The sequence below is a fragment of the Canis lupus genome, chromosome 20 (assembly GCF_003254725.2).
Source record: "Canis lupus dingo isolate Sandy chromosome 20, ASM325472v2, whole genome shotgun sequence".
Taxonomy (NCBI): Eukaryota; Metazoa; Chordata; class Mammalia; order Carnivora; family Canidae; genus Canis; species Canis lupus.
Window position 1 is genome coordinate 2,848,106 of NC_064262.1, and position 27,114 is coordinate 2,875,219.

The following is a 27,114-nucleotide window of genomic DNA, read 5'->3' on the forward strand; positions in this document are numbered from 1 at the left end:
CCGAGCCGACCCGGAAGCAGACTCCCCAACAGGTCAAAGCTGGAGCCGCTGCTAGGGCGCCAGCGCCAGGGGGCGAGAGAGTTGCCTGTGTGGGCCCGTGCCCCCGTTACGTCAGCGGGCCGCTCCGGAAATGGAGGGGTTTGCGGTGCAAGATGGCTGCTTCCTTTGTGGTTGTACGGAACGTTGAGCGTTTTCCCGTTTCCGAGAAACGCGATGATCTGAGCGCAGGGATTGCCGAAAAGGCTTCTCGTAAAAGATGGCTGCCGCGGAGTTTCCAGGTGTCTCTCTTGACGGAGCAGGGGACCCAAAGTCCAAGATGGCGGCTCCCACTGCTGCGGAGACAGCCGGAAAAATGGGAGCGTGGGTGCGTGCGTGGGGCGGGGCGGGGGACCGGCCCCGCCCCCTGCCCGCGCCGCAGGTGGGACGGGCTTTGCATGCCGGGGCTTTGTGTGCAGGTGGAATGATGGGGGCTTCCCTTCTGGGCTCCTCGCCCACGCTCTTCCTGGGCCTCAGCTTGAGCTTAATGATACCCAGATGTGGCGCGGTAAGGAATTTTTCCCTTCCAACAACTAAGAAAAGTGGGCGGAACGGGGATTCCTAATAACCTCACACTGACTCATGTAGACATAAAGACGTTTTCGTCCCTTAAACCATAAAACCAGAGAGTGACCAGGTGAGATTAAATTAGACCCCATTTTCCCCCCCCGCAGGAATAACTTGAAATTGCTAAAAAGAGCAAAGCAACAGTTTACATATTAATATGGAATGAATTCCAAGATACATTACGTGAAAAAAAGCAAAGCACAGATAATTGTGTTATGGTTATAACATTGCCTGCATTTTGTTTTGTGACCCATACGGGTAGCCCTGGGGCGCCAGGCCGGCTCTGTAGGTGGAGCATAAGACTCTTGATCTCCTGGTTGAATTCAAGCCCTACCTTTGGGTGTAGATATTACTTAAAAATAAAATCTTCAAAAAATTTTTTAAAAGACCCACGTGGGTAAAGATACAAAGGAGCTTGTGAGGGGAAGCAGAATATGCCACCCCAAAGTGTGCCTGCCACTTTGGCATGTGGATTATTTTAAAGGTATGTCAATACAGACCCAGCAGACCCAAGAAAAACTGTATTACCTCTTCCTTAACTTCCTGAAAGGATTTAAATAAGGGGACCTGGCCCAGAAAGAGAGTTATTACCAGGGTTACCTTTTTATCTCAAGGACTTACCCTCACTGCAGGGCAAACATCTGCTTTTATCTTTCTGTGAATTGCCCTCCTCCTCTTTGAAGTCCCAAGCCCTTAACCCATTCCTTAGCTCAGAAATGGCATATAAGTTTCAATTGCCTGGGTGTCTTTGGGTTTCACATTTTTATGGGGCTTTTGTATATACAAAATTAACTCCCCCCCCCAATTAATCTGTTTCATGTCAATTTAATTATTAGACAAAGAACCTAGGAGAGTGGAAGGAAAATTTTTCTGCCCTGACACTTGCATAGGCATAAAATATCTCCGCAGAGGAACTGGTAACAGTAATCGCCTCATCTAACAAAAGGAATAGATATGAAAAGGTGAGGAACAGGAATAGAAGGAAAGATAAGTTCTATGAATATTTAAATATGTGATTTAATCATACAAAGATTCTTTATAAGGTTATCATATCATTAAAGGACAATGGCAAAAGAAAGTGACATTTTTCAGCTTTAACCATGAATTTAATAAAGATCCATAGGATTCAATTTGTAAGGATAAGATTTTCAAGGTCAATGCTATAGCACTTAGTGCAAAGGATCTATTCTATATCCATGTGACAACCATAGCCCTTTTGAAGGCTAGATATGTGGGATGGGGGTGGTTTGTTGCTTTTTTGTTTTGGGGTGGTTTTGTCTGTTTTGGTTTTTTTTTTGTTTGTTTTTTAAGATTTTATTTATTCATGAGAGACACAGAAAGGCAGAGACTAGGCAGAGGGAGAAGCAGGCTCCCCATGAGGAGCCTGATGCAGGACCCAATCCCAGGACCTCGGGATCATGCCCTGAGCCAAAAGCAGACATTCAACCACTGAATCACCCGTGCACACATCTGTTTGCTTTTTGAGGGGAGGTGGGGGAACAAGAGGTTTGGCCTGGCAAACAGAAGACACTCAAACTTATTTGTTGAATGAATGAGTGCCTTTTTACTATAAAGCCACATGTCCTTATCGGCATCTTCTGGTATATCTTCCTGGTTTTAGGGTTAGTATCATGGAAAACAGTGGCAACATTGAGCTAGCATTCAAAGCAAGTTCTGCCTTAAAATCATCCAGAAATGTGTTTCCAATGCTCAAAAAATAAAGTATTAGTAACATGGGAAACAAAGGGAGAAGAAAAATTATTAAATTTCCTTACTACTTCTAGCCCATTGACAAGTCCTTGAAACAGGGTGAGCTTCCTCTGGGAGCTCGGCTGCCTCAGTGTTGACACTGCTGTGACCAAAAGGCAACCTTAACCTGACCCTCCAGGATCCTGTGAGTCTACTCTAAACATATAGAAATTCCTTTGGAAGCTCCCTTTCTCTTTACCCCCCTCCCCTAGGTACACATTAAGAATCATCCTCCAGGCATATGGCCCACTGATAGACATCTGAAGTGTCTCATGACTGAAGGCTTACTAAACAATAATGATCCTTCCAAAAAATAGCTAGCCCCCTCAAGGTCCTGGAAACCTTGTTTCCAAAATACACGGGAAGCTTAGGCTATCTCAAACCCCCTCCCAAGTTGAAGACATATTATCACTGCCCCTCACAACCCCATTGCAGCTCTTTCTGCCCATGGGTCCTGTCCCCATGCTTTAATAAAACCATCTTTTTGCATCAAAAACATCTCAAGAATTCTTTCTTGGTCATCAGCTTCAAACCCTAATGTCTTTCCTACATCAGTCACAGTTCCAGAATTGGCATTGATCTTGGGAATCATATATTTCAATGTGAAAGAAGTATTTATCCTCTGTCCTGTGGGCACCTCAGTGGCTTAGTCAGGTGGGCATGAATCCCAAGATGGAGCCTCACATCGGGTACTCCACTGGGCAGGGAGTCTCCTCCCTCTACCCACCCCCCCTTGCTCTCTTTCTCTCTCTCTCTCAAATAAATAAAATCTTAAGAAATCCTCTGTCCTGAAATAACTGACCATTGCTGAGACTTAGCCAATGTGCAAAGCACTGGACAAATGGGCACTCTTAGACATACCACCCTGGGTTATTGGATATATTAAATGTGGTAATGTGATGAGGGTTTCACCAAGTTCCTAACCTGTACTAAATGCTCTTTTATAGAGCAATTACTACTAGATTACTAGATTACTACTAGATTACTACTAGATTACTAGAGTATTAGCAATTACTACTTTGTGGCAACTCTGAGTTACTTACAGTATATTTTTCCCTCTGAGACCTTATGGAGGCTTTAAAAATATCCCAGGTACTGTAGACGTTTTATTATTATTATTATCATAGGAGCCACATGATATAATGGAAAGAATTTAGTGTCTTATTGTGCATCTTTGAGTAAGTTACTTAACCTTCAGGACTTTGGTCTCTCATGAATAAGACAAGAATCACAAGACCTCTTTCATAAAGTCACTGTGAAAATAATAGAAACAATATGTAAAGAACTTTGTGCAGGACATATAGTAGAACTCAATAAGTGGTCTCTAATTCTGCAATATTTCAACCTCAGAGTTAAGGAACTAATAGTGCACTCAGAGGCAGGAGAACTCTGGTCAAAGGACAGGAGCAGGCGGCCACAGGGTGACAGTTACCACAGGAAGCTACAAGGAGAAGTTGGAGGGATGGCAGGTCCACTGGCTTCCGTCCCTCAGGCTTCTTGCCTCCATTGGGAAAATTGCAAGGCCTCCACCCCAAGCAGATATGGTCTGCAGACCGTTTGCAGAGACACCCCCTTGCCAACAGCCACTTGCACTATTCTAACTCACAATCACCTCTTTGGAGCATTTACGATGCCTCTAAGAGGCACCAGCTACTATTTCCAAGGCTTATTCCTCATACTTCAGAGTTTAATATAAAGTGCCTACTACATATGTTTAAGAATTTTTAATTGTGGAAAAGTAAAATTAACTTTTTTAAAGTGTACAGTTCAGAGCAAGAATAGGTACAACAACAGTGAAGGATCATGGGCTCATGGTTGGTTGAATCCTTTTCACAAGGTTGATGACATCACACTTCAGAACCAAATTAAGGGGATCCCTGGGTGGCGCAGCGGTTTGGCGCCTGCCTTTGGCCCAGGGCGCGATCCTGGAGACCCGGGATCGAATCCCACATCGGGCTCCCGGTGCATGGAGCCTGTTTCTCCCTCTGCCTATGTCTCTGCCTCTCTCTCTCTCTCTCTGTGACTATCATAAATAAATAAAAATTTAAAAAAAAAACAAATTAAATGCTTAGAGTATTAGCTGTTCAAGGTTTGAAAGATATTTAAGAGTCATCAACTCCAATTACCTAATGCTCTGGACATCTTGCCTACCACTTGAGTACCCAGTTTCTACCTGTGTTGCTCAAGGAAAAGGACGCAAACTCAGCCTGTTCCATTTTTAGAGAGCTCTGGCTATGGGAAAGTATTCACCCACTTGGAGCCAAATCTGATCCCTTGCTCTGTTCCTTACAGATGCGCAGAGTGTGTAGTGCCTAATCCAAGACAGATAACGAGGGACTTTAAAGTATCCACCTTGAACTCTTGTGACTTGTTTTTTTCTAGCCCAATCTTTTTTCCAAGTTCCTGACCTACATATCCTGCTGTCTCCTGGTCCTCCACAAGTGGCTGGCTATCCCACAAGGATCTCAGACTCAACATTTCCAAAGCATGACTGTTCTCTTCTCCTTCCTTATCCAGAACCCAAGCACAGTGAGTGCCCTTTGCTATTTGTATCTGGTACAAGTAACAAACAAATTAGGACTTTTCTTTTTCCCTTTTCTTACTTAAAAAGTTCGGATTTAGGCAAATGTAACTACCCTGTAGTGCCAACAAAGACCCAGGTTCCTGTGTTTTGACGGGAAACCCATAGTACCTTAGCCAAACAGAGATTTCCTTTTTCTCATGGTTTGAGAAGTTCTGAGAAGTGCAGTCAACCCATGAAGCCATCAGAGGCCGAAGCTACTTTTATACTTTCTGTCAATTATTCTTATCCTGTGTCTTTCATCTTCAGGCTTGTCTCTTCTGTCACATGCATGTTTCAGCCAAGGTAAACACGAAGGGAAAATAGCAACCATACTTGACAGCTTGGTTGGTCTTTTATGAACTACTCAGGAAGCTCCATTCAGCAACTGCCACTTCCACCTCTTTGCCTAGAACCATGTCACCCAGCCTCTAACTACAAGAAATGCTGAAAAATGTGGGACTTTAGCCGGGCACATTGTTGAACAAATCAGGGTTGTAAGAACAAAGAGGAGAGTATATATGTGAACAGTAATGTCTGTCACAGTAATGCTTCATTGAGCAATATAAATCAGGTTTCCTAGTTGCAGGATTTCTCAGAGCCTTTAAAATTCCAGGGAGAGGAATGCCTGGGTGGCTCAGCAGTTTAGCGCCTGCCTTTGGTGAAGGGCGTGATCCCGGAGTCCCGGGATCAAGTCCCACATCGGGTTCCCCACAGGGAGCCTGCTCTCCCTCTGCCTGTGTCTCTGCCTCTCTCTGTGTCGCTCATTAATAAATAAATAAAATCTTAAAAAAAAAAAAAGAAAAATTCCAGGGAAAGATACTGTATGTATCCATGGAAAAAATACTTTTTGCAGTGGTAGTGTCTCAGGAATACCGTTTCATGCTACATGTTTAAGGAAGCACAGAACAAATACAGTATCTCTATAATTCTTTCAAAGAAAAATTTTATCTGAATCCAGGGTGGATTTGTTAAGGTATTTTTGGTACTATTATCTAAGAAGAATGACAGATTTAATATTTTCATAATAATTATATCATTATTCTTTCCATTTCCTTTTTTTTTTCATTTCCTTTTTTTTTAAGATTTTATTTATTTATTCATGAGAGACACACAGAGAGACATAGGCAGGGAGAGAAGCAAGCTCCCTACAGGAAGCCCAATGCAGGACTCAATCCGAGGACCCCAGGGTCACGACTTGAGCCAAAGGCAGACGCTCAACCACTGAGCCACCCAGGCGTCCCATTTTCTTTCCATTTCCTAATCCAAAAAGCTTCTGGTCATTTTCAGTATTTTTTCCCTTTCACAGGGAAATGGATTTTTTCCATTTTTTTTTCCTTGGACTTTTTTTTTTTTTTTTTTTTTATGATTGTCACACACAGAGAAAGAGAGGCAGAGACATAGGCAGAGGGAGAAGCAGGCTCCATGCACCGGGAGCCCGATGTGGAATTTGATCCCGGGTCTCCAGGATCGCGCCCTGGGCCAAAGGCAGGCACCAAACTGCTGCTCCACCCAGGGATCCCTTCCTTGGACTCTTGAAACAAGTCTTCACCCTTAACATTTTTATGTATTTCCTCCTTGTCTTTTTTTTTTCCCTAGTCTTTTTTTATATGCATGGGTATATGTATTTTTATAAATAGTTGAGATCATATGCATATATGCAGCAGCAAGAATGATGTTTTGGGTTTTTTTTTTTCTTTCCATTGCCTGTTTTTTTTTTTTTCCCCCCCCATTGCCTGTTCTAAGACCAGGTATACACAGAGATTAATACAAGAAGAAAGTTTTTGGTCACTAGGGTAAGCTCTGTTGATTGATATTCCTCCTTTCTCTTTGGAGGCACACTGGTTAGAAAGCTCAGAGTTAAGAAATAGATACAGCTACTATGACAGAGATGCAAAATAATAGTTATTTTATTAAGATGAAAATATGTCTCCACATAAAAGTCCAATCTTGGTGGCTCCAATGGCTGAAGCAAGAAGGGTCAAAGTCAGAGTAGTAGTAGTCATGGTCTTGGAGGTAGTAAGAAGGATGACAAGGACAAGAAAAAGAAATATGAACCTTGTGTACCAACTAGAGTGGGGAAAAGAAGGAAACCAAGGGATCAGATACTGGCAACAAACTGCCCCTGGTGATCCTCCCATTCAGTGCCAGATAAAATTATTGAAGTTAGAGGAGGAGGAATTCATTAGAAATGAGGAATAAGGGATCCCTGGGTGGTTCAGCGGGTTAGTGCCACTCTCAGCCCAGGGCCTGATCCTGGAGACCCAGAATCGAGTCCCACATCAGGCTCCCTGCATGGAGCCTGCTTCTCCCTCTGCCTATGTCTCTGCCCCTCGATCCTTCTGTGTCTGTCATGAATAAATAAAATCTTTTTTTAAAAAATCAGGAATAATTGAAGACTTTAGGAGAAAAGCAAGGGGAGGAAATATCGAAGGTGAATTATCTGGGGATCACAGTTCCTACCAAAAGTTGGTAGGAACCTTAGAAGAGGTCATTGATGATCGAAGCCATTTTGTCTACATCTGTGGGCTCAGAATACCACATCAGGATTCTTTCATTTGTTGACAGCAATCTGCTGGAACCCAACTGCTCAGCCCTGCTCAACCACAAGCTGCATGCTGTGATGGGGTGTTAATAGATGACATGGATCCCCTGGTCACAGTGAAGAAGGTAGAAAAGTCCCTCCAGGAGACCTATGCTGTTATTAGGGTGTTAGACAACCAGATCAGGGAATTAAGGAATCTGTGAGTTTCCTCTTGCTCATCCTGAATATTATGGGGAAAAAAATGGATATAAAGCACCCAAGGGAGTCATTCTCTATGGGCCACCTGGCACAGGTAAAACCTTACTGGCCAAAGCAATAGCAAACCAAACCTCAGCCACTTTCTTGAGAGTAGCTGGCTCTGAATTATTCAGAAGTACCGAGGTGATTGGCCCAAACTTGTACAGGAATTGTTTCAAGTTGCTGAAGAACATGTACCATCCAGCATTTTTTATTGATGAAATTGGTGCTATTGGGACAAAAAATATTATTCAAATTCTGGTGGTGAGAGAGATACTCAGCAAACAATAATAGAACTGAGGAAGAATGGGATCCCTGGGTGGCGCAGCGGTTTAGCGCCTGCCTTTGGCCCAGGGCGCGATCCTGGAGACCCGGGATCGAATCCCACATCAGGCTCCCGGTGCATGGAGCCTGCTTCTCCCTCTGCCTGTGTCTCTGCCTCTCTCTCTCTCTCTCTGTGACTATCATAAAAACATAAAAAAAAAAAAATTAAAAAAAAAAATAGAACTGAGGAAGCAATTGAATGGATTTAATTCAAGGGGAGATATGCCCTTGTATCATGTATCATGATACATGATACACAAACCATGTTTGTATCATGGCCACAAACCAAGTAGGAAATGTGGATCCACGGGCACCTGGGTGGCTCAGTGGTTGAGCATCTACCTTTGGCTCAGGTTGTGATCCCCAGGTCCTGGGATGAAGTCCCACATCAGGCTCCCACAGGGAGCCTGCTTCTCCCTCTGCGTATCTCTCTGCCTCTTCCTTTGTGTCTCTCATGAATAAATAAATAAAATATTTTTTAAAAAAAGAAATGTGGATCCAGCACTTATCAGATCAGGCCTCATTGACGGGGAGAGCAACGTCCCCATGCCCAGTGAAAGGACTAAGAAATATGATTCATGCAAGCAGGATGAGGCTGGCTGCTGCTGATATAACCCTAGATGGCTTTGATCATGATCAAAGATGACCTCCCTGGTGTTGACATCAAGGTAATCTATATCTATGTCTAGTCTGATGACCTTGAGAGAACATAAAATAAAAGTAACAAATGAAAAAAAAAAGTAACAAATGAAGACTTAAAAAAAAATCTAAAAATGTTTTTATGAAAAACAAGAAGTCACCCTTGAGTGGCTTTATCTTTAGCAAACCACAATCTCTTTCAGAGAAATGGTTAAGAGTACACCAGCCCTCAGAGAGATATGATTGGGGAGGGATCCCAAAGGAATATGTATTCCAGTTGATCTTTCTTAGCAAAATATCCTGTGTATCTTTAAAACTTTTTTATTCAAGTATTATTTATACAATGTTATATTAGTTTCAGGAGTATGATATAGTGATTCAATAATTCTATACATTACTCAGTGCTCATCATATTAAGTGTACTTTTAATTTTCTTCATCTATCATCCTTTGTATCCCTTAGAACGTGATGTGTAGGATGCCCTCTGAGCTGCCTACACCTTTTGGTCATGTGCAATGCTCTCTTTCAAATAAAGTGTGCTCTTTCTCAAAAAAAGAAAAGTCCAAGCTTTTTCAACAGCTTTGATTCAAGAAATCAATAGGTAGCTAGGTTCCATCAGTCATGTTTCTTTGTCATCTCTAAGGAGTTGTCATTATCTAAAGAGTCTAAAACTGGTTACCACCACATCCAATTCTAGCCAGTGGAAAGTGGGGAAAGAGTAAAGGAGGTACACTCCTTGTTTTCAAGGATATGACCTAGGAGTTTTTCGCCCATTGGCCATCACTAAGTGCTTTTATTCTGAGCATCTATATATTCAGATAAAAATGTGAGGATCCTATTACAGTAAGAGGGAGGCCAAGATCTTTGCCTTCTTGAAGTTTATATTCTCTTTGAGGAACAGAAGGTAAAAACAGATGACGTGTCAGGCAATGACAAATACTAATAAAACAAAAGCAAGGTAATGGAATAGAGATGAAGATGGCACTTTAGATAAGGTGCTGAGGAAAGACCTCAGTGAGAAGAGGATGAATAATCAGAGATAGGAAGGCAGTATGTTCCTGAAAGAAGGAACAGCAAATATAAATGTTTGAGGTGGGAATGTACTTGGTGTGTTTGAGAAAGAGCATGGTGTGGGCAGTGTTCCTAGAATTTGTTGAAATCAGAAAAATGTAAACTGGATCATGTAAAGGCCTGCAGGCTAGAATAAGAATGATTTTTAATTTGATTGAGGTAAAAACCTCAGGAAATTTCTGATCGTATTGACATGATTGTTTTTTTTAATATTTTGAAAATTAAAAAAATATATATATATATTTTGAAAATTTATGTACTTGAGAGGGAGAACAAGAGAGTGAGAGAGCACAAGCAGGGGGAGTAGCAGAGGGAGACAGAGAAGCAGACTCCCCGCTAGTAGGAAGCCCCAATGTGGGACTGGATCCCAGGACCCATGGATCATGACCCAAGCTGAAGGCAGATGCTTAGGCAACTGAGCCACCCAGGTGCCCCTGTATTTATATTTTTTTAAAGATCACTAATTTAACAAGTTATAAAACCTAAAAACTGTGGATCAAAGACCTTAATGTAAGAGGTAAAACTATAAAACTCTTAGGAGAAAACAGTACAAAACATTCTTAACAATGGATTCAACAATGATTTTGTGGATCTGAAACAAAAGGCATAGGCAAAAAATTGGACTTCATCAAAATTTAAACAGAATTACCATATGATTCAGTAATTCCATTTATGGGTATATTCCCAAAGAATTGAAAGCAGGTATTCAAATGCATATTTGTATACCAGTGTTCATAACAATATATTCACAAGAGCCAAAAGGTGGCCCAAATGATGGACCCAAATGTCCATCAGTGAATGAATAAACAAAATTTAGTGTATGCATATAATATCATAGAATATTACTCATCCTTAAAAAGGAAGGAAATCTAACATGTGCTACAATATTGACTTTTAAGGAAAGTACATTAAGCAAAATAAGCCAAAAGGATGAAAGAACAAATACTGCATGTGTTGGGAGGAAGAATTTCTTTTCTACCCTTCTAGGTTCTTTGGCTGGTAATTTGATATAAAAAATATTAACAGGAGAAAAACATTTAATTACATACAGAAGTCCCATCAGAATAGGAGACCCAGGGGATCCCTGGGTGGCTTAGCGGTTTGGCGCCTGCCTTTGGCCCGGGGCGCAATCCTGAGGTCCCGGGATCGAGTCCCGCATTGGGGTCCCAGCATAGAGCCTGCTTCTCCCTCTGCCTGTGTCTCTGCCTCTCTCTCTCTCTCTCTCTCTCTGTGTCTATAATAAATGAATGAATGAATCTAAAAAAAAAAAAAAAAAGAATAGGAGACCCAAAGACAAGCCCATCTGTTGAGGCTTATGTGGCATCCTGAACTAAGGAATGAGATAGGGGCCTGGGGCTCCAAAGGGAAGGATGGTGACAGGACAATAAGAGGAATAAGTGTTTGGTAATTAGATGTTTGCTCTACCATATAGATAAGTCTTTCAAATAAAAATTTATCTCTGATAATCGCTCTCTTTCTGGGCCAGGTTCCTTATCTAAATTCTTTTATGTGATTTTGGAGAAATAAAAGTTTTTCTTGAATCTGCCTTCAACTCAAAATAACCCATAAGCCAAAATGGCATATTTTGGAGTCACAAAATTTGCCCGTCCCCTCCATCCCACCTTGGAAATGTCCCCAAGATGTTTCACAATTCTGAAATTAAGTTGGTAGATTGCTCCATCTCACTGAACCACTCTCTTAATACGGAGACTAGTCAGTTCAATTAAACAGTTGTATCTCATTTCAGAAGGTGATGATTCAGGTGCACTCACAAAGTTAGGGCTATGGTACAAGAAGCATTTCTATGGAAACAAAAGAAAAACAAATATTAATGATTGGAGCAGTGGACTCCTGTTGCGGAGTTCTGAAGTCAGTGATACAGGAAGATTTCTAGATATCTGGCTCAAAATACCTTCAGACAGAGGCAATCTGACAGATTTTTCTGGTTTGTAGTTTGAATATCACTGATCTTTTTGAGGGGACACACTCCAACAGGCATCAAGATTTTCTGTACATGAACTTTTGTGGTGATTTCTCTGAAGTTTTTGTTGTTTGTTTGTTTGTTTGTTTGTTTGTTTGTTTTTTGAAGATTTTATTTATTCATGAGAGACACACGGAGAGAGGCAGAGATACAGTGGGAGAAGCAGGCTCCGTGCATGGAGCCTGACATGGGACTTGATCCCAGGTCTCCAGGATCACACCCTGGGCTGAAGGCGGCGCTAAACCACTGAGCCACCAGGGCTGCCCGATTTCTCTGAAGTTTATATTAAGTTGTCCAACTTGCATAGCTTATGCAACTTGCATAGTGAACTTGCATAGCTTCAGCAAAATAGCAGTTTTAGTTCTCAAGGATTCCATGTCAGAAGTGTGGGAGGAACGCTAGAAACCTTCATTTGGACATTTGTAGCCAAATATTAGAGAAAACTAGAAAAATTCAGGATCTGGTCCAGTTTACAGGTAGAAAACAAAATCCCAAAGACAATTAACAACACTAGAATTTGATATCCACAAAGATATATTACTAAAACATAATTTTTCTCTCTTCGATCGCCCCCATTTTCACCAAAGATAACCACAGCAAGACTAATTCATCTGAAAACCAAGCCTAGCTTAAATCAACTTGGCCTGATTGTTTACAGAGATGCAGCAAGAGTAGTGATTGACTGTATAGGGTCTTTTAAATCTACTTTGCTGGAACTTTTTTTTTTTTTTTTTTAATTTATGATAGTCACACAGAGAGAGAGAGAGAGAGGCAGAGACACAGGCAGAGGGAGAAGCAGGCTCCATGCACCGGGAGCCCGACGTGGGATTCGATCCCGGGTCTCCAGGATCGCGCCCTGGGCCAAAGGCAGGCGCTAAACCGCTGCGCCACCCAGGGATCCCTGCTGGAACTTTTTTTTTTTTTTTTTTTAAAGATTTTATTTATTTATTCATGAGAGGCACACACAGAGAGAGAGAGAGAGAGAGAGAGAGGCAGAGACACAGGCAGAGGGAGAAGCAGGCTCCATGCAGGGAGCCCGACGTGGGACTCGATCCCAGGTCTCCAGGATCACACCCCGGGCTGAAGGTGGCGCTAAACCTCTGAGCTACCGGGGCTGCCCCCTGCTGGAACTTTTAATAAGGAATCTCAGATTGAACTTTTAAAAGCTTCTTGAGGTTAGCAAGCCATGCCAAGAAGTAGCATCAGATTGAGCCTGTGATACCTATAGATTTGGGTAAATTCTTTTTTTTTTTCTTTTTTTTTTTTGAGGTCTTCAAAATATCCTAAGGTCCTACACCTGCCAGGATGTGCCCTTCTTTATTCACCTGGTGAGGCTGGTAGGAACCCTGTAGGCAAGGTACCAGGCCAATTTTTCCATGAGACTTTATTGGCTCCATAAAGTTACTCTTAGTTCCTTAAAGCTGTCTGGTCATGGGAGTCATGGGACACCTAGCTGGCTCATTCAGAAGAGCATCTGACTCTTGATCTCAGGGTCGTGAGTTCAAGCCCCACATTTGACATAGAGATCACTTAAATAAATTTTTTAAAAAACTTTAAAAAAATCTGTCTGGTCATATATGAGTCTATATACATATCTCTCAAATGTGACATTCCAGTCAAAGCCTTGGTAATATAACCTGTCTTTTCTTTTCTTTTCTTTTCTTTTCTTTTCTTTTCTTTTCTTTTCTTTTCTCTTATGTATTTATTATTATTATTTTTTATAACCTGTGTTTTCAATTGTGTCCTATTACAAGGAGAATGGGTTCTTACTGATTTTGCAAATAATTATATTGCTGTGAATATAAGAATACTCATTCACCAAATTCTAGAGGGGTCAGGTAGGGAGAAAAATTGTTAATCTTTGTTCACAAAGATATATCTTACCAAATTGTTAATAACAAAAGGTTTCCTTAAATCTGGAGAAACAGTCATAAAATATTTCCCAAAAGTCATAAAAATTATAATCATTCCCCTTGGTTCATTCATTTCCAAATAATTAAGACTTGTTCCACCTAATCCAGTTTTTCCGTTGGTTCTGGAAATTCTTCCTTAGCACAATTTTTTTGGTGAGGGTTTTATTTTATTTTATTTTATTTTATTTATTTTATTTATTTTATTTTATTTTATTTTTTTATTTTATTTATTATTATTTTTTTATTATGTAGGTTCCATGCCAAATATGGACATTGAACTCACAACCCTGAGATTAAGAGTTACATGCTCTACTGACTGAGACAAACAGGTGCCACCATTATCCAGCCAGTTTCATAATCTCAAGTTATCAGAAACCTGTACTTGTCAATAGTTACTCTCTTGAATCTCCTTGAAAAAGGAGTACTTTTGCAAGAACACTTTGCAGAGCATCAGAGTAGAACAACTATCTGTAAATGGCAAAAAATTTTAAATGCCCCTTGTTGAAATACAAATCAAAACCACAATGAGATACCACCTCACACCAGTGAGAATGGGGAAAATTAACAAGGCAGGAAATCACAAATGTTGGAGAGGATGCGGAGAAAAGGGAACCCTCTTACACTGTTGGTGGGAATGTGAAATGGTGCAGCCACTCTGGAAAATTGCACTGTTGGGGATTTACTCCAAAGATTCAGATGCAATGAAATGCCGGACACCTGCACCCCGATGTTTATAGCAGCAATGTCCAAAATAGCCAAACTGTGGAAGGAGCCTTGGTGTCCATCGAAAGATGAATGGATAAAGAAGATGTGGTTTATATATACAATGGAATATTACTCAGCCATTAGATTTTTTTTTAATTTTTTATTTATTTATGATAGTCACAGAGAGAGAGAGAGAGGGGGGCAGAGACACAGGCAGAGGGAGAAGCAGGCTCCATGCACCGGGAGCCCGACGTGGGATTCGATCCTGGTTCTCCAGGATCGCGCCCTGGGCCAAAGGCAGGCGCCAAACCGCTGGGCCACCCAGGGATCCCTACTCAGCCATTAGAAACGACAAATACCCACCATTTGCTTCAACATGGATAGGACTGAAGGGTATTATGCTGAGTGAAGTAAGTCAATCAGAGAAGGACAAACAGTGTATGTTCTCATTCATTTGGGGAATATAAATAATAGTGAAAGGGAATAGAAGGGAAGGGAGAAGAAATGTGTGGGAATATCAGAAAGGGAGACAGAACATAAAGACTCCTAACTCTGGGAAACGAACTAGGGGTAGTGGAAGGGGAGGAGGGCGGGGGGTGGGGGTGAATGGGTGATGGGCACTGAGGGGGGCACTTGATGGGATGAGCACTGGGTGTTATTCTGTATGTTGGTAAATTGAACACCAATAAAAAATAAATTTATTAAAAAAAATTAAATGCTCCTTGTTAAAGATCTGTTGAGAGTTTATTATAGTGGAATTTACACATAAACACATAAATGTGGTTATATATGACATACAATATTTTAAGGTAGTAACTAGAATTATGACTGATAACGTTATAACAGTACATATTAGAATTTTAGGAATTTCATACAACTTCTGTAATATTTATATTAATATCAATAACATACAACATAATCTAAGAAGGTTTATCATCACTTATTTTTTTTTAAGACCTCTAAGATTTTTTATTTATTTATTAGAGACATAGAGAGAGAGAGAGAAAGGCAGAGGAGAAGCAGTCTCCACGCAGGGAGCCTGACATGGGACTCAATCCGGGGTCTCCAGGATCATGCCCTGGGCCAAAGGCGGCACTAAACCACTAAGCCACCAGGGCTGCCTTTTATCATCACTTATTTGACAATACTTCCACTGTAGTTTAACATACCAAATAAGCCCAATTGATTTTAATAGCTCTCCTTTTATAAAAGAAAACAAATCTTTTGAGATATTACAGGGACCCTCTGAAATTCTCAAAACTTAGTTTGAGGTCAAAAAAGATTGTTTTTAAAAGATTTTGTTTATTTATTTGACAGCACTAGCAGGTGAACAGCACAGGAAGAGGGAGAAGCAGGCTCTCTACTGAGCAGGGAGCCTAATTCGGGGCTTGATCCCAGGACCCTGGGATCATGACCTGAGCCAAAGGCAGACACTCAACCGACTGAGCCACCCAGGTGCCCCCCCAAAAAAAGATTTTTAGAAAGATTTATTTATTTAAGAGAGAAAGAGGGAGCAAGCACAAGTGGGAGGGGCAGAGGAAGAGGGAGAAAGAATCTCTAGCAGACAGCACATTGAGCAGGGAGCCCAATGCTGGGCTCGATCCCATGACCCTGAGACCACTACCTGAGCTGAAACCCGGAGTCAGATGCTCAACTAGCTGTGCTGTCCAGGTGTCCCTGAGGTCAAAAAAGATTTTACTGAGAATTTTATTGTAGAAACTTTTTCAAAAATATAAAATGGAAAAAAATATATAAAATGGTTTGGACACTTAACCAAATAGGATCACAGATCACTATGAAATAATTCTTAATTATCTATTGAACCAATGACAAAAGATTTTATTTTTTTAATTATTTTTTTTAAAGATTTATTTATTCATGATAGACATAGAGAGAGAGGCAGAGACATAGGAGGAGGGAGAAGCAGGCTCTATGCCAGGAACCCAATGTGGGACTCGATCCCGGGGCTCCAGGATCGCACCCTGGGCCAAAGGCAGGCGCTAAAGGGCTGAGCCACCCAGGGATCCCGACAAAAGATTTTAAAGGCAAATGCAAAATGTTATGTAGTTGTGAGCAAAACCAACAAAAGACCTAGTAAAGCACAGAAAATTATTTTGATAAAACACAGAATCTCTGCTTTCTAGGCAGATTATTTAAAAGGTGAATTTCTGGGATCTCTGGGTGGCGCAGCGGCTTAGCGCCTGCCTTTGGCCTAGGGCGCGATTCTGGAGACCGGGGATCAAATCCCACGTCGGGCTCCCGGTGCATGGAGCCTGCTTCTCCCTCTGCCTGTGTCTCTGCCTCTCTGTCTCTCTCTGTGTGACTATCATTAAAAAATAAAAAAAAGAACCAGTCCTAACTTTAAAATAAAAGGCAAACTTCTTTTGCGATCTGTTACAAACAGCAGACCAAAAGTCCAAGAAAACTTTGTCCTTTTTTTTTTTTTAATTTTTATTTATTTATGATAGTCACAGAGAGAGAGAGAGAGAGAGGCAGAGACACAGGCAGAGGGAGAAGCAGGCTCCATGCACCGGGAGCCCGATGTGGGATTCGATCTCGGGTCTCCAGGATCGCGCCCTGGGCCAAAGGCAGGCGCCAAACCGCTGCACCACCCAGGGATCCCACTTTGTCCTTTTAAGAGAGAGAAAATCAATTCTAATTTTTCACTAGCTTATTTTTGATATTAAAATTCACTTACCTGGGCTGCCTGGGTGCCTCAGTCAGTTAAGTCATGGGTTCTTGGTTTCGGCTCAGGTCATGACCTCATGGTCATGAAATTGAACCTCTGTTGGGCTCTGCACTCAGTAGGGAGTCTCTTGGAGTTCTATCTCTCTGCCCCTCCCATGTTGCTCATACATGCATTCTCTTTCCCTCTCTCTCTCAAATAAATAAATATTTTAAAAAATAAAATAACTCACTTAAAGTTACTCTAACATTAGCAAGTTTGACCGCATATTAAAATTTCTTTCCAAAGATTATTTTTCCACAAACCTTCTACACCTTCTTTTCCTTCAACAAAAATTCATTTTCTTTCTTCATATCTTTTTTACCAGAAACACACATCCTACTTTCCTTGCATATGGAGATATTTCCCTTATTATTTCTAGTAACTTTAATTACATATATTAATTAGAATTCTTAACCCTTAGAAATCTTAATTTCTAATGAAAAATAAGAATAAGCAACTGTGAATTGTATTATACCAGTGTTCTTTAAAGTGGCAAATTTATGAATACATTTTATAATTTCTAGAAACACATGCTTCTTCACAGAGTAATCTTTCAACATGACACAAGATGTGTTTACAAAAAGACCCAAATATCTTTAATTCCTATGTGATACACTTAAAAAATTCAGCTGAGTTAAATTTAAATGTCTAATTGGCAAGATTCAGGAATAGAACAACATCCAAGGAGCTATACAAAATGGAAGGCTTGGAGGGCACCCAGGTAGCTCAATCTGTTGGGTGTCCAACTCTTGATTTCTCCTTGGGCCATGATCTCAGGGTTGTGGGATGGATGGAGCCCCATGTCAGGCTCCATGCTCCCTGGGGAGTCTGCTTGGAATTCTCTTTCTGCTCCTCCCTTCTGCATTCTCTCTCTCTCCAAAATAAGTAAATCTCTTTTTTTTAAAGGAAGGCTTTTACAGGCAGAAAAGACAATAATTACTATTCAGTATTTTATGTTATTTGAAAATGATCTCAGGGCACCTAAGTAGCTCAGCAGTTGAATGTCTGTCTGCCTTTGGCCCAGGTCGTGATCCTGGGTCCCGAGATCAAGTCCTACATCAGGCTCCCTGCAGGGAGCCTGCTTCTCCTTCTGCCTATGTCTCCGCCTCTCTCTCTGTGTCTCTCATGAATAAAGAAATATGATCTTGGGGCAGCCCAGGTGGCTCAGCGGTTTAGTGCCGCCTTCAGCCCAGGGCCTGATCCTGGAGACCCTGGATCAAGTTCCATGTCGGGCTCCCTGCATGGAGCCCTCTTCTCCCTCTGCCTGTGTCTCTGCCCCTCTCTCTCTCTCTCTCTCTGTCTCTCATGAATAAATAAATAAAATCTTAAAAAAAAGAAATAAGATCTTTAAAAAAAAGAATAGATATTTGGTGACTATACATCCTTTGATTTAACTTAGCAAAACTCTCAAGTTGTAAGTTACTGAAAAGATTTGGGGAAGCTAAGTAGACATATCTTAAAAAAAAACCATAAATATTGCTCAAAAGTTGATTTATTTTTTTTATTTATCTTTTAATTTTTATTTATGATGGTCACAGAGAGAGAGAGAGAGAGAGAGAGAGAGATGCAGGCAGAGGGAGAAGCAGGCTCCATGCACCAGGAGCCCGATGTGGGATTCGATCCCGGGTCTCCAGGATCGCGCCCCGGGCCAAAGGCAGGCGCCAAACCGCTGCACCACCCAGGGATCCCCAAAAGTTGATTTATAAACTGTTACCTTACATTTAATTCACTTGTTCTTAACAATTATGTTTAGATTATTTAGGAAAATTTCATGAGACATTAAAAAGCTAACCATCTTAAGGTGTCTTTCTTGCTGACAAATTCTATAACAGAGATGGCATGAACTTATTTGACTTTTGGTAAACTTAGGTAGAATAAAAGTATATTTTATGCTGATAATTCTGAAGATATGCCTATTTTAAAAACACCAACAAACTTAAACTAGCTTTAATACTAAATGTTTCTCCAGACCACTTGAACTGGAAAAATATTTGGGTTACATATTTCTGAGAACTTGATTATGTAAGCACTTCATTTTCTTAATTTTGGCAATACCATCCACAGGGATAAGGTGGTACACATCTACAATATCCATATATGGACACACATAGAACTACAGACAGACACAGAAAGCTTATAGTTTCATTTTAAAATTTCAGCCATGAAATAGGTATAATAATGTAAAATTCATGTTACAAAAGAACAGTTGAAATAAGTTTGCTCAGATGGCTAAAGCCTTTTAGAAGATACTTAAGATTTGTATTTGTTCTTGACAAGTAATCTTAATGCAAGTTCTTTCAAGACCTTTGGTTTCTTAAGAGTTTTTTTAGTACTTAGGTTTCAGGATTGGTAAAAAGGAATAGGTGGAGTTTGAAATGCCTCTAGAGCTGTATTTCTAGTTTTGCAAAGATTTGTAAGACAAGAACAGTCGTCCAAAATTCCTCAAAGAATTGGTTTGTAGCCTGGATAATAAGGAACCAACACACCCATACACTTACATTAGAATGTTTTCCTTCCCTCTGGGTACATTATTGTGCTGCACTTTATTATGTTTTGCAGATACTGTGGTTTTTATGAATTGAAGGTTCCTGGTCACCTTGGCATTGAGCAAGTCTATTGGCGCCATGCCCACTTCATGTCTTTGTGTCACATTTTGGTAATTCTTAAAATATGTCAAACTGTCTCATTATTATATTTGTTATGGTGATCTGTGAATGGTGTTCTATTATGTTACTATTGTAATTGTTTTGGAGCACCAAAAAATGAGACCACATAAGGTAGCAAATTTAATTGATAAGTATTATATGTGTTCTTGACTATTCCACCAACCAGCCATTTCCCCCTCTCTTTATCCCTCTCCTCAGGTCACCCTATTCCTTGAGGTACAACAAAACTGAAATTTGGTCAATTAATAAACCTACAATGGCTTCTAAGTGTTCAAGTGAAAAAGAGTCACACATCTCTCATTTTAAATCAAAAGCTAGAAATGATTAAATGTAATGATTAAGGCATGTCGAAAGCTCAGATAGAGGCTGGAAGCTAGGCCTCTTATGTATGCTAAACAGCCAGAGTTGTGAATGCAAAAGAAAAGTTCTTGAAGGAAATTAAAAGTGCTACTCCAACAAATCTGTGAATGATAAGAAAGCAAAACAGCCTTCTTTCGATATAGAGAAAGTTTTAGTGTTCTGGATAAAACCACCACCACATTCTCTTAAGTCAAAACCTAATTGAAAGCAAGGCCCTAACTGTAATTATGTGAAGACTGAGACAGGTGAGCAAGCTACGTGAGAGAAGTCTGAAGCTAGCCGGAGGTGGTTCCTAAGGGTTAAGGAAGAAGCCGTCTCCATAACATAAAAGTGTAAAGTGAAGCAGCAAGTGCTGATGTAGAAGCTGCAACAAGTCATTCAGAAGATCTAGCTGAGATCATTAATGAAGGTGGCTTCACTAAACAGATTACCAATGTATATGAACAGCTTTCCGTTGAAAGAAGATAGCATCAAGGAGTTTCATAGCGAGACAGAAGTCAGTGCCTGGCTTCAAAGCTTCAAAGCCAGGCTGACTCTCTTGTTAGGGGCTAATGCAGCTGGTGACATTAAGTTGAAGCCATGCTCATTTACCATGCAGAAAATCCTAGGGCCCTTAAGAATTATGCTAAGTCAACTCTACCTGTGCTTTATAAATGGATAACAAAGCCTGGATGACAGCACATCTGTTTACAACATGGTTTACTGAATATTTTAACCCCACTGTTGAGACCTGCTGCTCAGAAAAAAAGATTCCTTTCAAAATACTACTGCTCATTGACAATGTACCTGGTCACCCAAGAGCTCTGATGAAATTGTGTGAGGTTAATGTTGTTTTCATGTCTGCGACCATAACATCCATTCTGCAGCTCAGGGATCAGGGAGTGATTTCAACTTTCAAGTCTTATTATTTAATAAATACTGTGTAAAGCTATAGCTGCCACAAACAGTGATTCCTCTGATAGATCTGGGCAAAGTCAATTGAAAATCTTCTGGAAAAGATTCACCATTCTAGATGCCATTAAAAACATTCATGATTCATAGGAGGCAGTCAAAATACCAATTTGAACAGGTGTTTGGAAGAAGTTGACTGCAGTCCTCAAGGAAAGATCCTCATGAGGATTGCAATCCTCATGCAATCCTTGAAGGTTTAAGACTTTAAGGGAGGAAGTAACTGCAGAAGTGGTGGAAGTAGCAAGAAAACTAGAAGTGAGCCTGAAGACGTGACTGAATTGCTGCCATCTCATGATCAAACTTGAATGGATAAGTTGCTTCTAATGGATGACAAAGAAAGTGGTCTCCTGAGATGGAATCTATTCCTCACGGAGATGCTGTGAAGGTTGTTGAAATAACAGGAGATTTAGATAACATAAACTTAGTTGATAAAGCAGTATCAGGGTTTGAGATGATTATAGTTTTGAAAGAATTTCTACTGTGGATAAAATGTTACCAAAGAGCGTCCCATACTACAGAAAAATGGTTTGTGAGAAGGAGAGTCAATGCAGCAAACTTCATTGTTGTCTTATTTTAAGAAGTTGCTACAGCCACCTTAGCCTTGGACAGCCACCACCACCAACAGCCATCAACATCAAGTTAAGACCCTCTACCAACGATGAGATTATGAATCCCTGAAAGCTCAGGTGATGGTTAACATTTTTCTAGCAATAAAGTATTTTTAGGGCAGCCAGGGTGGCTCAGCGGTTTAGTGCTGCCCTCAGCCCAGGGCGTGATCCTGGAGACACAGGATCGAGTCCCACATCGGGCTCCCTGCATGGAGCCTGCTTCTCCTTCTGCCTGTGTCTCTCATGAATAAATAAATAAAATCTTTGAAATATATATTTTTTGATACAATAGGAATTTCTTTTTTTTTTTTTTACGATTTTATTTATTTATTCATGAGAGACACAAAGAGAGAGAGACAGAGACACAGGCAGAGGGAGAAGCAGGCTCCATGCAGGGAACCTGACATGGGACTTGATCCCGGGTCTCCAGGATCTCGCCCTGGGCTGAAGGCAGGCGCTAAACCGCTGAGCCACCCGGGCTGTCCCAAAATAAAGTATTTTTAAATTAGGTGTGTACATTGGGTTTTTTTTAGACATAATGTGCATTTAATAGGCTGAAGTATAGTATAAACATAACTTTTATATTCACTGGGAAACTAAAAAATTCATTTGGCTGACTGTATTATGATACTCGTTTTATTGTGGCGGTCTGGAACCAAACCTGCAATATCTCCAAGGTATGCCTGTATCATGTTAGTTTTCAGCCAGAACAAACAGCAAATATTTCCATCAGTATTAAACAAATTCTCACCTTGGATGTAAGAGGAGTCCCCAAAGAGGGTGCCAAAAATATTACCTTCCCAAGATCCAGAGTCACTCCCAAAGGTAGCCAAAAGAAAAAACCAACAAGGAATCCTTGGGTGGCGCAGCAGTTTAGCGCCTGTCTTTGGCCCAGGGCACGATCCTGGAGACCTGGGATCGAGTCCCACGTCGGGCTCCCGGTACATGGAGCCTGCTTCTCCCTCTGCCTGTGTCTCTGCTTCTCTCTCTCTCTCTCTCTCTCTGTTTATCATGAATAAATAAATAAAATCTTAAAAAAAAAAAAAAAAAAACCAACAAGCTGTATGTCCCAGGCAAACAGAAGCCAAACCAAGTTCTTAGGACACAAAACTAGGCAAGCAAGAGTAAACAGTTATCCCTGGGAGTAAAAGGATAAAAACCAACAGTTCTGGATTTGCAAAGGAAGAAATAACGTGAAATTTTATTTTCTGCCATCTTGAGAACATGAATTATTTGGATGGGAGTCTACAATATACCTGCAAAGGACATTAGTAGGAAAGCCTGACATTGGCAGAGCCTGATTGTAGAGCCCAGCAAACCAAGCCCTATTCCCTGTCCTGGATGCTTCTGTTAAATTCACTTCCTGACTTTTAGCACTTACATGAGTAACTTACATAATCATGGGCCTGGAGATCAGGCCACAGTGCTCTCTGTAAATCTTACGGGGAAAAGAAAGTTAAAATAGGCAGATGGGGCCAGATTTTAAGAAGAGGAATTCGGGAAAAAAAAAAGAAGAGGAATTCGCATCAAATTTAATTTTTAAGTCAAATTTGTGTTCTTTCATCTTGTTAAGAGAGTCCCTGAGGCTAACCATTATAATTTTGTGTGTCCTTTTTTAAGTTTGGTCTTTGTATAGGTACCAATAAAATAATTGGTAGGATGAGAGCTCTCTAAAACAATTTTTTTCTTTTAAATATAGCCAATTCAGAGGCTCCATCATCTGGTCATTGACAAGTAGGATTTTACACTAATTTCAATAACAACTCAAACCAATAAGCCTTTTTGTGATAACCATAAACTCAAGAGGTTTGTACTCAAGGAGAGTACAAAAATGCGGCCCTAACAAGGTCCAAAAAGTTCACTCCCGAAGTTAGCCTGAAAAAGATCTAGCTGCAAATGGAGTACATCCACATTTCTGTCCAGCCAAATTAGTGACAACAAAGGTTGAGACAACAAAGGCCCCTCATGGACCAGGACCCCTTATGATAAATTCCCTTGAAAGCTGGTACAGTTGGACAAGGAGAATTCTGCTTATCAAATCCACAGGCAGTGGTTATCCCCTGAATGCACACCTGTACATGCGTCCTCCAGTTGGCAGAGACCTGAGAGAATATTCTCACTATTCATAAAGCCAAGCCCTCAAAACACAGAACAGGGCAAAAGAGAAACCATATTCGGGTTTTCTTATACGTATATCAACAGCTTTAGCTAAGCTAAAAGTGTCTCTCAGCCAAACTAACAAGTAGGAGGGATATGTGCCCCAGGGGTGGGGATTGTGTGGTGGTTTACAGTGTGCCTCATTACACAGAAATGTTTTTTGCGGTTGGCAGCTAACCTATGGTCAGTCCAATCTGTTCTGTGACTAACTTATCCTAACACAAGAGTCTTTGAGTTAGGTAGCATTTGCTCTAATAGCCATAATGTGCTAGACCATGCCCACAGCAGAGTTTGTCTAAGCGAACATTGGTCTGGTGAAAACCATGGACTCACTGTGCTGTGAGGCCAGGTCAAACAGCAGGCTCACAGGCCTTACACCTGCATCCTTCCCAATGGTTTTCTTCCTCATGACAAATGACACAATAGAGACAAAGGAAAACAGTGACCATCTCTAGGAGGAAAATGATCAACAAAAATCAAGAGTACTCCTAACAATTCTTTAGCCGAGTCAATAAATCCAAGGAACTAGTTGCACAAATATTTTCTCCCACTTACCTAAATTTTAAAAAAGAAAAAAGAGGGGAGAAAAAGAGTCACCACTCATACTTCTACCAGTAGCTGTGGGCAGAGATGTGGGAGACTGAAGTAACAATTCTTGCCTTCTGCTAGTGCTTATCAGAGATCCCAGGAGCTCTCTGCTGCAGCAGCTTCAAAGCAAGCAGTGTCCAGTCAATGGTTCATCCTGCCACCTGTGCTGACTATTGGGAAGGAAAAATCTTTCCTCTACCCTTGGCTGCTAAATTGACATAAGACAGATTAATAGAAGAAAAACATTTAATTTCATACATATGCGGACTCCACAAAGACCATTAGAGTCCAAAGACTAGTCAGTCAGTTGAGGCTTAAATGCCATCCTAAGCTAAGAAATGGGATGGGAGCCTGGGGCTCAGGGGGGGAGGGGGGAGGAGTATAATTCACAGGACCATAAGAAGAGCAGGTATTAGGGAATTAGGTGATTGCCCTGCTGTACAGATTAATCTTTCAATTAAAAAAGTTACCTTTGGTAAGAGCTCTCTTTCTAGGCCAAGACTGTTACTAAATTAATTTAAGTAGTTTAAGTACTTAAGAGAGAGAAATTTTTCTTGAGTATGCAGGTGATTGCCTTCAGTTCAAAATAATCCACATGCCAAATTGACATATTTTGGGATCATGTATTTTGCTCCCTTTCATATGATTCCATTTATGTGAGGTTCTTGAAATAGTCAAATTCATAGAGACGGAGTAGAACAGTAGTTACCAAGGGCTGGGGAGAGGCAAATGGGGAGTTGTTAGTAGGTACAGAGGTTTAGTACAGAATGATGGGAAAGTTCTGTAGATGGTTGGTGACGGTTGCAGAACAGTATGAATGTACTTAATGCCACTGAATTAAACACTTGGAAATGGACAAGATGGCAAATGTTATGTTACATGTGCTTTACCACAATAAAAATTTTAATTTAATTTTAAAAATGTAAATCAAATTCCATTTGGAGGCATATTTAAGCTTACTCAGTAGACACCATGAGCAAAGCTCACCCTCCCAAGTTGAAAAACTTATGGGCAAGAAATTATCATTGAAGTTAAGTGGTGGCCAACATGTCCAAGGAATATTACAGGGGTTTAATCTTGTTTTTGAATCTTGTGATAGATGAATGTGTGGAGATGGCAACTAGTGGGAAAAAGAACCATATTGAAATAGTGGTAATATGAGGAAATAGTATCATCATGTTAGGAGCCTTGGAATGAGTATAAACAATGGGTGTGTTCATTAGAAGAAATCAACTGCTTCCACATGTCCTCTCTCCATATAGTACCTGTTTTTACTGCAATATAAAAATAAAGTCATGTGTGTTTTCATGTTAAACTTTTTTTGTTAAACTTTTATAATAGTCAAAAAATCAAAAATTTAAATCTACAGACTTGAATTACCATAGAGTCATTGTAAAAAATGGAAGACTTTTCAGACATCATTAAGTAGAAACAGTTGATTTTTATTTGCTTTTTATTTTATTTATTTATTTTTATGATAGTCACAGAGAGAGAGAGAGAGAGAGAGAGAGAGAGGCAGAGACACAGGCAGAGGGAGAAGCAGGCTCCATGCACCGGGAGCCTGATGTGGGATTCGATCCTGGGTCTCCAGGATCGCGCCGGGTCTCCAGGATCACGCCCTGGGCCAAAGGCAGGCGCCAAACCGCTGCGCCACCCAGGGATCCCTTATTTGCTTTTTAAAATATTTTATTTTTATTTTTTTAAAGATTTATTTTTATTTATTTATTTATGATAGACATAGAGAAAGAGAGAGGCAGAGACACAGGCAGAGAGAGAAGCAGGCTCCATGCCGGGAGCCTGACGCGGGACTCGATTCCGGGACTCCAGGATCGCACCCTGGGCCAAAGGCAGGTGCGAAACCGCTGAGCTACCCAGGGATCCCCCAAAATATTTTATTTTAAAAAAGATTTAATTTATTTATTTGAGAGAGGGAGTGCAAGCAGGGTTGGGAGTGGAGGAAGAGGGAGAGAGAGAATCTCAGGCAGACTCCATGCTGAGCTCAGAGCCCAAGATCCTGACCCTGAGCTGAAATCAAGAGTCAGATGCTTAACCAACTGAGCCACCCTGGTGCCCCTATTTTATTTTATTTTATTTTATTTTATTTTATTTTATTTTATTTTATTTTATTTTATTCTTGTAAGTAAACTACACCTACCATGGGGCTTGAACTCATGACCTCAAGACTGAGCTAGTCGGGTGCCTCTAAAAATAATTGAATACAAGAGAAGTCAAAGGATCCCAAGAAAGAAAATGTAACCATTGTACACTGCTTGGTTGTGCAGGTAATAAAGTTTATATAGTCTTAATCATATGAGCAATATTTATTGACTTTTCAACTTTTTAAAAATTTATTTGTTCATGAGAGACACACAGAGAGAGGCAAAGACACAGGCAGAGGGAGAAGCAGGCTTCTCACAGGGAGCCCGATGTGGGACCATATCCCAGGATCATGACCTGAGCCAAAGGCAGACGCTCAACCACTGAACCACCCAGGCATCTGACTTTTCGAATCTGAAAGCCAACCTGTAGACTCAGCAAAGAAGACAGTTGTGGTTACAGAACAAAGACATAAACACTATCCAATTTGACAGTATAAAATTAAAATCACAGATCATGGAAGTAGGGAGGCAAGAGAATGAGGCAATGGGAAGAGTAGGTGCCAGAACAGCCATATCTGATAAACTTGGACCTTAGATACTGTCTTGATTTGATAGAAAAACAGAAAACCT

General features: G+C 40.6%; 2 pseudogenes; both read left to right on the top strand.

Moving 5' to 3' along the window:
* The first annotated feature begins 386 nt into the window (after nucleotides 1-386).
* LOC112660642 (small nuclear ribonucleoprotein G-like) lies at nucleotides 387-26,691 on the top strand (annotated as a pseudogene).
* LOC118351659 (26S proteasome regulatory subunit 4-like) lies at nucleotides 7,410-12,480 on the top strand (annotated as a pseudogene).
* Nucleotides 26,692-27,114: the final 423 nt, after the last annotated feature.